This window comes from Lissotriton helveticus, chromosome 1_2, assembly GCF_964261635.1.
Source record: "Lissotriton helveticus chromosome 1_2, aLisHel1.1, whole genome shotgun sequence".
Lineage (NCBI taxonomy): Eukaryota > Metazoa > Chordata > Amphibia > Caudata > Salamandridae > Lissotriton > Lissotriton helveticus.
Window position 1 is genome coordinate 311716670 of NC_136058.1, and position 12807 is coordinate 311729476.

The following is a 12807-nucleotide window of genomic DNA, read 5'->3' on the forward strand; positions in this document are numbered from 1 at the left end:
TTTGCTCTTACTCATAGCACACTGGACCCTGAAGGCAGATATGTAATATTACAGGGTAGGCTAGATGGTCAACAGATAATCATAGCCTCTTTGTACGCCCCCAACACTGAGCAGGGACCCTTTTTGACACAGTTATCGACAGTGCTGGCGACATGGCCGGGTGTTCCACTTCTAGTCGGGGCGACTATAATTGCGTACTGGACATCCACCTTGACCGCTCCTTCCCTCCACTGGCGAGCGCACCGGTAATTGGTGCCTCGCGCGCACTCGCTGACTGGGCAGTTCAGTAGGATCTTCATGATGCTTGGCGCACCCGCAATCCTGCCGTGCGAATGTACTCATTTTATTCGGGTGCGCACGCACTGCACGTCAGACTAGACAGATACATGCTGACTAGAGATCTCTTGCCTCATGTCACTGACACCTGCTATCTAGGCCGCACACACTCCGACCACAACCCTCACACGCTTGACTTGGCCTGGGAACACCCACACCCTCCGATCCCCAAATGGAGACTGCAACCAGACGTCTTACTGGATGCCCCATTCCGAGAAACACTCTCGTCACGCATTCTTCAATATTTGATGACAACACAGACACAGCGTCTTCCCCGCAGGTCGAGTGGGACGCATTCAAAGTAGTCGCACGGGGTTGTTGTTCGGGCACACAGGCAGGGCAGAGGCGCCAGGTGGATAGAGAACTGACGAGGGTGGAGTCTACACTGTTGGAATGCGAACGGGAGGCTGCGCAGGGTGACGACACACGACTCATAACTACGCGCGTGCAACATACCCAGCTTATGGAAAGGCTCAAACATCTGAATTATGCCGCACACTCGGCACGCACTCACCATGCTAGCGACAAACCAGGCAAACTTTTGTCCTGGCTGATTCGACAGGACACACAATCACTGCCGATAATGTCGATCCGCACTATACAGGGGACAGTGGTGTACACACAAGGGGCCATACATGACGCTTTTACTACTCACTATTCAGACCTGTACCGCTCCCGACTCCGTGCCACTGGGAACGACATCGTGGAGTACCTGTCGGACCTGCCTTTACCGGCGGCCACTGCGGCCCAACGCGACGTGCTGGCCGCGCCCCTCTCGGCGGAGGAACTCCGGACAGTTATATCCTCCTTGTCGAACGGTAAGACCCCAGGCCCCGACGGCTTGCCTGCGGAATTTTACAAGGCCTACTCCACGATCCTCATTCCTGAGCTCCTAAGGATGTATCGGGCGGCGGTAGCTGATGCCATTCTCCCTTCCACCCTTAACGAGGTGAATGTAATCTCCCTCCTGAAGCCTGGTAGAGACGGGCTTAATCTGGGCTGCTATAGACCACTAGCCCTCCTCAACACGGACTATAAGATCTTGGCGTCCGCCCTGGCCCAGAGACTGGCGCCACTGGTTCCCACATTGGTGCACGCGGACCAAAACGGCTTTGTGCCTACTCGCAGCACGTCCTATAACATCAGGCGATTATTCCGTGTGCAGAGCCTGGCTGTGTCCTGCTGGCCGCGTTCGGGTTGTGTTATATTGCATCTTGAAAAGGCGTTCGATTCGGTGGAGTGGCCCTTCCTTATACAAGTTCTGGAAAAATATAACCTCGGTGCCGACTACATCCGGATAGTGGAACTTCTTTACTCATGCCCAGTGGCACGAGTGCGCACTGGTAGACTTTTTTCGGATCTGATCCGAGTGCGTAGAGGCACCAGACAGGGATGCCCCCTCTCCCCTTTGATTGTTGCGCTCCTGATGGAACCCTTGGCCGCGCAGTTGCGTGCCTCTGGAGTGGATTGGGGTATCCCCCTGGCTGACGGGCTACACTCTGTGTCCTTGTACGCGGACGATCTGCTGGTGTATGTCAGAGATCTGACCTGTTTTCCTCGAGCGCTCACTGCTATCTTCAACACCTTTGGCGACGTATCGGGGCTACGAGTCAACTGGGCGAAGTCGGGGGTGTATTCTTTCGCTGCGGACACCCCGGAATGCGACATCACGGTGGCAGGGGAGCGACTGATTTGGTATCCGACCGTCGTCAGATATCTAGGCATTCGGGTCTATCGCGATCCCGCTGCTCTGTTGGACGGCAACATCACTAGGACAATCTCGTCGCTCACAACCCAGGTGTCCTTTTGGACTTCCCTGCCGTTGAGCGTCCCGAGTCGCATCACACTAGCAAAGATGATTGCCCTACCTAGGCTGCTGTATTTTTACGCGAACTTGCCTGTATACGTCCCCACTCGTATTTTCCGAGACCTGGAAGTTCTGATCAGGCGTCTGATCTGGAACAAGGGGCGCCCCAGAGTAGCATTGAAAACCATGTACGCTGCAACGGAGAGCGGTGGGTTGTCGGTCCCTAACCACGAGCTCTATTATCTGGCGGCACAACTCCAGTGGGTCACATATTGGCTGGCCGGCAGGAACTTGGGCGATACTGCTACATTGGATGAGATCATGACGACCTCACAAATCCACGCTCTATTTCACCCACTGTCTAAGATCCGCTGTCCTGCCCAGCTGCACCTCGCGGTGGCCAGAAAGTGTTATGACAGGTCCCTGAAACTCACAAGCACCACCAGGCCATATGCACCCAACCTGCCGCTACTGGGAACGCCTTGGGACGGCGGTACCCTCACGGGACCGGCGTTGAGTACCTGGACGGCATCTGATCTGGAGAGCCTGGGCGATCTGTTTGAAGATGGAGCCCTACTTCCTTTCGTGGCTTTAGTGAGAGGCGCGGGCCTACCGGCTGGCCAGTTCTTGACACATGCGACACTCCTACACATTCTAGCGCGGGCTTGGGGACCGCTGGCGGAGGAGCCCCCACCTCATCTATTAATCCAATATCTGCATGTGATGGGGAACGGCTCCCACGTGATACACTGGCTTGCTCAGGCGTTACACTTCCACACGCAGTTCCCATCGCAACGGCTGCGTGACAAATGGGCGGCCGATTGCGGCCGGGACTGGACCGATAAGGAATGGTCACGGATACTAGCTGGGATGTTACACGTACCTCGCAATGCCCGTTTTAGAATTATACAGTACTATATTATCCATCGTGCCTATTTATCGCCTGACAAAATAAATAGATACTTTGGGCTGACCACATCAGCGTGCCCCAGATGCAAACTGGTAGACGCTCCATTCCTCCATGCCCTCTGGACATGCCCCTCCCTGCACGCCTACTGGCGGGCGGTGATGGAGGCCCTATCAAACGCAACGGGGGGACGATTGCCGCATACATGGCAAGCGGGCTTGTTGGGTTTGTTTAAACGGACGAAACAGACAAAGGTCCGAGAACGATTCTGGGATCTGGGACTGATAACAGCGAAACGCCTCATTACTAGGCGTTGGAAAAGCGACACTCCCCCTCAAACACTGCACTGGCGTATGTCCTTTGACAACTGGGCACGAGCGGAAAGCACAGCGCTACACAGCGAAGAAACTGCGGGGCTCCGCAAGTATCCCATAGCGCAAGACTGGGATGGCCTCCTAGCGGCCTTTCATCGAGAGTGCTTACGTAGTGGCATTGTTTAGACCCTGCTGCCTGCCCCTGCGTGTCCCAGTTGCTACCCTTTCCCCTTCTCCCGCCCGCCTCGCTTTCCCCCTGCCCTCCCGGCCTCCCCCCCGCCTCCCCCCTCCTCCCCTCCTTTCCCCCCCCGCTCCTCTGAGCACACGACGGACATTGTATTCCAATCCCCGCTGCCACTGGTGCGGTGCGCGTACCTGCGCACACTCGCCTGACCTGCACACTTCACGTAGACATGCACACACAATAATAAGCACCCACCCGATTTCTGGTTCTACCACTTACCTTTTCAGATTGTTCCTTATGTTTACCTGTTTAGTACTAAAGATTTGAATGTCTATTGCATATCGGACGAACTCATCCTGCCTTGGGCTATTATCACTGTACCTTCTATGTTCCGAACTGAATAATAGTCTGAATTGATGCCGGAACGTAACGTTTGTTCTATTATCACCCATGTTACCTCCTACCTACTGTTGCTATGTCGATTATTCGTGGAATTGACATGCTACTTTACTATCCTGATTATATGCTGGCCTACACGGCCATGCTACATACTGTACGTGAGTGACTGTAGTAGCTATTGCTCAGTTGATTATGATCAAGCATTACTAATCGATTCTCATTTCTCTATTTTGTAACACTGTGCTGTGATGTACGAACTGATACAACAAAAATGCAATAAACATATTCAAACAAAAGAAAAAAGTCAAGTGTTGCTTAATTTCAGCCAGTTTGGATTTTTGTAGCCACTCAAGACATAATTTCCCTACACTGTATATTGTAACTATCCCTGGATGTTGTCTCTGGGAATATCTTGGGTCTGGCCTGTTCTGCTTTAACCCCTGTATTTTGTTCAGGAATCTATCTTGACAGTTATTTGTGTCTGTGGGCCAGATCAACCATTTTTTCCAATCAGGATTTGTTCTGTTTTGGTGAAAAATATGGGATACGTAGCGTCCCGGCGGCGTTTCGGTTGGCGGGCGGGGCTCTGCTCTCCTAGAATGTGTAATTCTGGCGCACTTTCGGCGAGGTACTCATCTGAGGAGTTGTGCTCTCTGAATCATAGGGAGAGCCACTGCTGTTCTGTTTTTCCGGGTCGCCATAGGGGTAAGTCGCGATGCCCAGGCTGTGGCTGGCGTCCTAACCGGGTACTGTCTTCAGCCCCGATTAGTAATATAGCTGGCGCTGAGTATGCCTGCATGCTGCTAAACACCAGATCGGCGTGCAGTCATGCGCAAGACATCTTTGAGCTTCTCGAGACTGAGAAGCCTCTCTGTTTAATGTTGACGGAGACTTGGTGGGGAGAATCCTCTAACCCCGATGTGGTTATGGCAATTCCGCCTGAGTATAACATCTTCAGGAAGGACAGAGTGAAGGGCAGGGGCGGTGGAGTCGCACTGGTGGTGAAGAAGGGCACGTTGTGTACCGCCTTGCCCACAGAGGACATCCGTGGCTCGGAATCGCTTGCTTTTTCAATCATGTTAGCGCCGCACCAATCAGTGAAGGGACTGTTGGTCTATCGACCCCCTGGCCCGCTTGGAACGTTCCTTGCAGACCTTGACTCGGTGTTGTTGGGTCTAGCCCTGAAAGCAGAACATTGCTTAGTGGCGGGGGATTTTAACATCCGGATGGATGATCCGTCTGACCCCGCTGCTATAAAGCTTTCGGAGGCCATGACTCCGCTGGGTCTTATCCCTCATTTGCAGGGGCCGACTCATGCTAAGGGGCATACGCTTGACCAGGTCTTCTCTACATCCCCTTTGGTGGTGAAAGAGACTCTCCCGGTCTTGTGGTCGGATCACTGGCTTGCCAAATTTGTCATCAGCGGCATCGTCAGGTCGTCTATCCCTGCCCCACAGCAACGGGGACGAGCCTTTAGAGCATTTAGCAGAGTGACCCCTGAGATGCTGGCTCAGGCTGCTTCGAATCACCCTTGTCCTCTTTCAGGTGAGCTGGAGAGAGATTTGGAGTCCCTGCAAGAATGGCTTACGGAGAGGCTTAATGACCTGGCCCCGATGTTGCCCCCCCGCCTGACATCAAAGCGGGCTTCGGCCCCTTGGTTTACTACTGCACTGTGGGCTACGCGGCAGCAGTGCAAGGTAGCCGAAAGGGCCTGGCGGGCACACTATGACAGCAGGGACAGGTCTGCCTACAAGGCTGTGGTTAAGGCCTACCACCGGGACATCCGCCTCGAAAAGAAAGCCTATCTCGCGGGGAGAATTGAAGCGGCCTCGAACTCCAGTAAGGAGATTTTTACCATTGTTAGAGAATTAATTTCCCCTCGGACCATCGCATCGGAAGAGGTGCCCTTAGAATCCTGGGCGGCGGATCTTGCTTGCTTCTTTACAGGCAAGATTAAACTCATCCAGGACTCTTTTCCATCTGGAGTACCTGTCAGGCCGCCGATATCCGAGGTTGGTATGTCTCCTCCTGTCGTGCAGGGCGCCATATTGGCCGAGTTTCCATCGTTGCCAGCCTCCGCCTCTTTAGCGCTTATGGGCAATTTAAAATCCGGGTCTCCGCTTGACCCCTGCCCAGCTAAGCTCTTGGGTAAATTGGCGGAGGTGGTCAATCCACTGGCGCACCCTCTTCTCAACCTTTCGTTGAGTCAGGGAGTGGTTCCGCCAGTGTGGAAGCAGGCAATGGTCATCCCGCTGCTTAAAAAGCCGGGGCTTGACCCGAAGGTCCCAGCCAATTATAGGCCGATTTCGCTGCTGCCGGCTCTTGTAAAAATCTTGGAGAAGCACGTTCAGTCGGTGCTCTCCAATTTTTTGGAGTCCCATGAGATCTTACATGACTCCCAGTCTGGCTTCCGTTCAAATCGTAGCACCAAGACCGCGCTCCTTGAGGTTTCTGAAACCATCAAAGGGGTGTTGGACACCGGGGGCAAAGTCATGCTGGTGTTGTTGGATTTGTCGGCGGCTTTTGACACCGTCCCCCATGATGGCCTGCTCGCAAGACTCTTTGAGATTGGTCTTCGGGGGACGGTGCTCAGATGGTTTTCGTCTTTTCTAGCCGGCCGCCGGCAAACGGTCTGGACATCACCTGACACCGCTGTGATGCCGCCTTTGGGAGTCGGGGTCCCTCAGGGCTCTATATTGAGCCCGACCCTGTTTAACATCTTTATGACCCCTTTGGCGGCGGTGGCGGAGTCATTTGGTGCCCGGATCGTGTCGTATGCCGACGACACCCAGCTCCTCTTCTCTTGCGAGAGAGGGGCTGACTTTGACGGGGAGAGTATCCGGAATTGCCTTGGGGCGGTGTTCACATGGTTCCAACATAACAGCCTCAAGTGCAATTCCGATAAATCTGAGGTACTCTTCTTCGGGTGCGATACGGAGCCTAGCTGGCAGGCCTGGTGGCCCATCGACATGTTCCCTCCGTCCGGCTCTTCCCCCATGGCTAAAAACTTGGGGGTCAAGATGGACAAGGGGCTGACGATGAAAGCCCAGATCCTGGGGGTGACCGGCACCTGCTTCGGCCTTTTAAAAATGTTGCGGAGGTTTTTGCCTCTCTTGTCAGAGGAGCACAGGAGGCTGACTGTACAGGCTCTGATAGGCTCCAGGTTGGATTATGCCAACATTCTTTACCTGGGCCTACCAGAGTATCTGTTGCAGCGCCTTCAAGTTGCGCAGAATGCGGCGGCCAGGGCCATTTTTGGTCTAAACAGACGCACCAGCGTCTCCGGGTTACTGGTGACGCTGCACTGGCTACCTATTCGCAAACGGATCGCCTTTAAGGCTATGACTTTGGCCTACAAGGCGCTCCATGCCGTGGGAGCAAAGCATCTCCAAAAGAGATTGGCCTTTTACCACCCGGCTCGTGCGCTGAGGTCGGAATCTCTACTTTTGGCGGTTGTCCCTCGTGTTAAGAGAGCCCGCCTGGGCGGCCGCTCTTTCAGTCTGCTGGCTCCACAGATGTGGAATTCGCTTCCGCTCCCACTTCGGGGGGCTACTACTCTCCTTGATTTTAGAAGAGGTCTCAAAACGTGGCTGTTTACCCAGTAGGTTTCCCAGCAGTTCCTCTCTTTTTGTCTGTTTGTTTTCTACTCTTTTTAACTGTGTTATGTTACTCTGAATTAGTTCTCCTTACCTAAAGCGCCGGGACACTCTTTTTGAGTAACCGTTGCGCTATACAAAAGAATAAATAACATAACATAACATAACATCTCCACATCTGTAGTGCTATTACTATCAGGTATGGGCTTTGGAATAGACGGTTTATTTAAGTCTTTTATCTTGGCTAAACCAAGACAGGTTGTTTGTTGAATGGTGTCATTCAGGAATATTATCTGTTTTGGGATCATGCAGGCTCTAAATAATGCTTCTAGACCGTGTACCTGCCAGTCTTTTGTACTCCAGATGGTTTTTGTTTCAATGTTGTTTTTCCAAAATTCAAAACCAAATGTAGACATTTTATCATAAAAATTTTCAGAATAAATCAATTTAGTATTTGTCAACATTGTTTTCATTCCTGTCTTATTTAACATTTTAAAATAAAACGTTTCTGGATCACATGTGTTAAACCCTGAGAAGTATGGGAATTTCTCATAAAATGTTTTCGAGCTGCATTTTGGCGGTGTTGGACAATGTTCCCATTGGTTATAAGTAAAAACATTTCTAGGTTGAGCAGATTTATGCAAATAGTGATGACCATAATGATTATAACAGTACATTTCTTCATAGTTTGATGAACCCTGCAAATAATCATGTTCTGTGAATTTTGCTGACATTACTAAATCTGACATCATATTATTAATATTTTCAAAGTCCCAATCATCAGAGAAAGTACTTGGTTCCACAAAGTCACTTTAGGAAACCTTGAATTGATGTGGATATTTCAAGAGCTCAATCGGGCCATAGATTTCATAATCCGTTTTGTCCCATGCTACCCCACCGGGTATTGGATTGGCTGTGATGTTCACTGATGACAGTTCTCTTTTCTCGATATGAGATGATCTGTGTGGCTTTAGGACCAAGTTGATGTTCTGACTTGCTGTGTCCATTGTACTATATTTTCCATCAATAAATCTACCCAAACATAAAACCATGATGAGCCAAAGCAGGAGGAAAAGTACACCTAACACAATCCATAATTGAATCCATGGTGAAATCAGATATATTTCTTTTAGTTGATGAAAGAGTTCAGTCATTTTTTCTTTGAAAGTTTTTGTTGCTGGCGTTTCTTCATGTTCACTTGGATCATCAGAAAAGTCATCGAAATTGATGAAGTAGCCAGATGCAGTTCTGTCAATTGTTGGAATTGCTTCCAGATTTTCTTTAGTCTTTGGATCTTTCATTGGTACATTAGTATAGTCCGATGCTACATCATTGTAGACAGGTGTTTCTTGACGAACTGTTGCAATTTGGGTTTCAAGAGGCACAAGTTCCATGGCTTTGTTGCATAGTCTTTTTTTATTTACTGCAAGTTTATCAAATGTGATTAGTCTCAGTTTGAACCTCTTGGATTGTAGCAAGGTTTGATCTTCTGCTACTTCTTGGGAGTCCACTGGGCCTACTACTTATTATTGGCCACATGATTGTGGTTTTACCAGGTCGATGGATACAACTCTGTTCTCCTTTTTACCAGCAAGGGGCGGTGGTACTACTGATCGTGTTCCGCTGACAGCTAAGACAGGTACTGCTTTTCTGTAAGAAGGCCCAAATTCCTTCTTCACCGTGATCTTCTCTCTGACTAGATCCCCAATCTTTGGAATCCAGACAGGTCTTGCTAGGACAGGTGGTTTATCTTTAGTGGCTGCTGGCTTTAACTTTATGTTACTAAGACTTCTTCTTGTTTCATTTAAGTCCTGTAAAACAGCCAAACGGTCTTTGATATCAAAGGACTTTTCTTTCACCACTGAAGTCTGACAATCTAAGTCCTGGATTATCATTCTAGTACCGAACAATAGTTCGTATGGAGTGATACCTCTTAGAGAATTTCTTGGCAGATTGTTAAGACTACGTTGGACACTTGTTAGATGTTTGACTCACCCATCACTTGAACCTAATACCCTCGCCGTTATAGATTGCTTTATGTCACGATTTTTTCTTTCCACTACCGCATTACCCTCAGGATGGAAGGGGGAAGAGTACCGCAATGCAATGCCCATGCTGGCCATGGCCTCCTTGTAAGCTCGAGAGCTAAACGCAGGACCCTGGTCAGAATGTAGCATGCCAATTGCGTATGTGCCGATAAAGACTTGCAAATCTTTTATAACAGTTCTGGCGTCAGCCGAGCGCTGGGGCCTATATCTAAATGAATCCTGTCTTAATAATTATATGATCGCCTTTCTCCAACTGGATTTTTGCGTATAGATAGCCTAATGCTCTCTAATAAAGGTATCTGGGCTGGTGTCTCGTCTGGTTCACCACTGCAATCTCTATTGCAGTTCTGACAACTCGTTGCAAAGTTGTAAATGTGCACGTTCATCCCCGGCCACCAGTATTGTGATTGTAATTCTATTACAGATTTCAAGATCTCTTGGTGCCTCAGACCCTGTCCCATGTGTGCTTGTTGAATCAAGTATATATATTTACAACAAGGGGTGGGGGAATCAAGTAAGCCCTCCGGTTCGTGTTTGGAATTACTCTATCCCCCACTCCAGGGATTTGAGCAAAAGGAACGGAGTTCGCATCAATTATGTATATATGTATTTATTTCAGAGTGGATAATTTAGAGGTAACATCGCATAGTTGCCTTTCATTGAGGCTCTTACTGCTAGTTGCGTTTCACCGTCTATTTGTTTTTTAGTACGCTTTATTGTAGCTAAGGAAGCCGGTTTGACAGCTGCCGCTGTGGCTCTGTTAGCCAATGAATTCCCTGCAACGTGAACGCCATCACGTTGATGACTCAGTGTATGTATCGCGTGAGTCTTTTGTAGTTCTTCCTGCAAAAGAACTACCTGTTCCCAAAGTTTTTTATGCTTTATTGTGGCACCAGTCTCATCTTTGTAACCGATTTTGATCCATGTCTGCATGTCATTATTGTAAGACTGGACGCAATAATGCGAATCGCACACTATTAGTGTGGGGAATTTGCGATCGGCATTTTCAAGCGCCATCTTTAAAGATCTTATTTCAGCTAGCTGAGCTGTACAGTTTTTAAGTGATTCAGTTTTGGTGATTATCGGTCTGAATTTACCTAAGCGCCAGCGACCTTTAACAATCGCGCACGCTGCATTGTAAGATTTTTTATCCACAACGTAGTGTTGTGCAAATCTGTCCGTGTAGATTACACAGGTGTACTGTTCTAGAAGCAGAATTTCGATTGGCAGAGGATATTCACTTTCGTATTCTAGATCTTCTAGTCTTTTCATGTTTGGATCAAAAGCGTGTTTCACGTCTTCTGGAGCAAGAGAATTTTCCCATTGTATCCATTTTGGATCTAATGCCACAGCATTTGGAATGCGTGGTCTTGTCACTGCCTCAAGGGCTGATACTGCTGTTAAAACAGATATGCTCTTGCCTTGCGCTAGGGCTCTTTCTTTTGCTACAGCAGTTTGAACCGCTGTTAGAATTTTTTCAGTAGAACTGAATTTCATTTCAGTTTGTGTGTACAAGTGTGATTTATAAGCTATTGGTACCGTTTCTCCCTCATTAGAGGTCAGGTACGTGAATCCGCATCTTCCTGGGATGACTCGGATTACAAGGTTGCGTTCGTTTGCGCGTGTTTGCAGTTTTGTTTTAGTTAACATGTCTGTTTGTAATGATCTTAATATCTCTGTGTGTTTCTGAGTCCAATTAATTGGTTTGAAATCAGGTTTTATTAATTTGTAGAGAGGTTTAACCCTCTCTGTATAATTTAGAATGTATGTTCTTCCGAAATTCAGGAAACCTAGTATTGATTTTGCCTTCACTTGATAATTCATATCCTAAAAACAGGACAGTTAGGTGAGCAATTCGTGACTTTTTAAAGTTGAATTTGTACCCTTCAGCTGCGAACCCAAGTATTATGGTTTTCACTCTTTTCAAGTGTGTCTCCATGTCGTCGTCTGTAAGATAGATATCATCGACATAGGATAATGCCTCATCATCATACATTTGTAGTAACTCTGTTACCCTTGCTGAGAATAATCCTGGGCTATTCTTGAATCCCTGTGGGAGTCGACAGAATTGTTTTTGCGCTCCCATTGTTGAGAAAGCGGTCAAATACCTGCTTTCAGGTGCAATGTTTTGAGAAAAGAAACCATTTGAGATATCTAATGTCGTTTTATATTTTTTGTGCACGATGTTATTCATTAGTGCTGCACTGTGTGAGTTTTGTACTGCAAATGTATTGCAGCAAGAGTTTAGGTGTCTGTAGTCCAAAACTAGACGATATGAATCGTCTGGCTTGGAGACAGGAAACAAAGGATTGTTCATTTGTGAGGTGCATGTTTCAATTACCCCCTGATATTCAAGTTGATCTAAGATCTCCCTGACTTACTTTTTAGCTTCTTGTTTAACAGGATACTGCCTTTGGGCAGTAGGTTGATTTTTTAACTGGATTTTATGGTGAGGAGAATCCTCATCCCATCCTACATGATTTTTATATAATGCAGGGGCTTGGGCCACTGCCCATTTTCTTGCAAATGTGTATTTTTTATGAATTGGAATTTGATTTGAGAAGGCAGGCATAATCATTTCTTCGCCAGGAGGGCACTCCCTGACAAACTCTGGTGGCCAGTCTCTCTCAGCTAGAAGGATATCATAGCCTTTTGAAAGGTTATCCCAAAAGAGACCCTTTATTTTCCTAGTTTTGTCCCCCTCTATACGTAATGTTATTTCATATAATTTATGGGGTTTGCTAACTCTGGTGTCTGCAGTTTCCACTTGAATGTATTCATTCGTGTCCACTGTCTCCAGAAGATTCATCAGGATCTTGCGAGCTATTGTTACTTCTGCTGCGCTGTCTAGCATTGTCTGGGCCCACTCTCCGTTTTTCAGTTGTGTCCTCAGAATCCTCGGCATGTTTTATTTTAATACTGGCTACCTTCTTTTTTGGAAATTGTAATTTTTTACTTTGATGAGCAGGTTCCTTGTCTTTGGACTTGACGTGCTCTTCCTTGTGTTCTGACCGTCCTCTTCTTTCCGATTTCTGTGAGGAATTCTGAAAAGATCGAGAGGGACGTGTATCAATATCTTGATATCTGTCAGGTTTTCTCAATTTATCCCTATCTCTAAGGTTGTTTCTTTTCTCAGAGGGCTCCCTCTGGGGAGACTTGCCTCCTCTTTCTGGAGATCTATTTCTCCTTTGAGGAGACCTTTCTCTGGACCGAAGC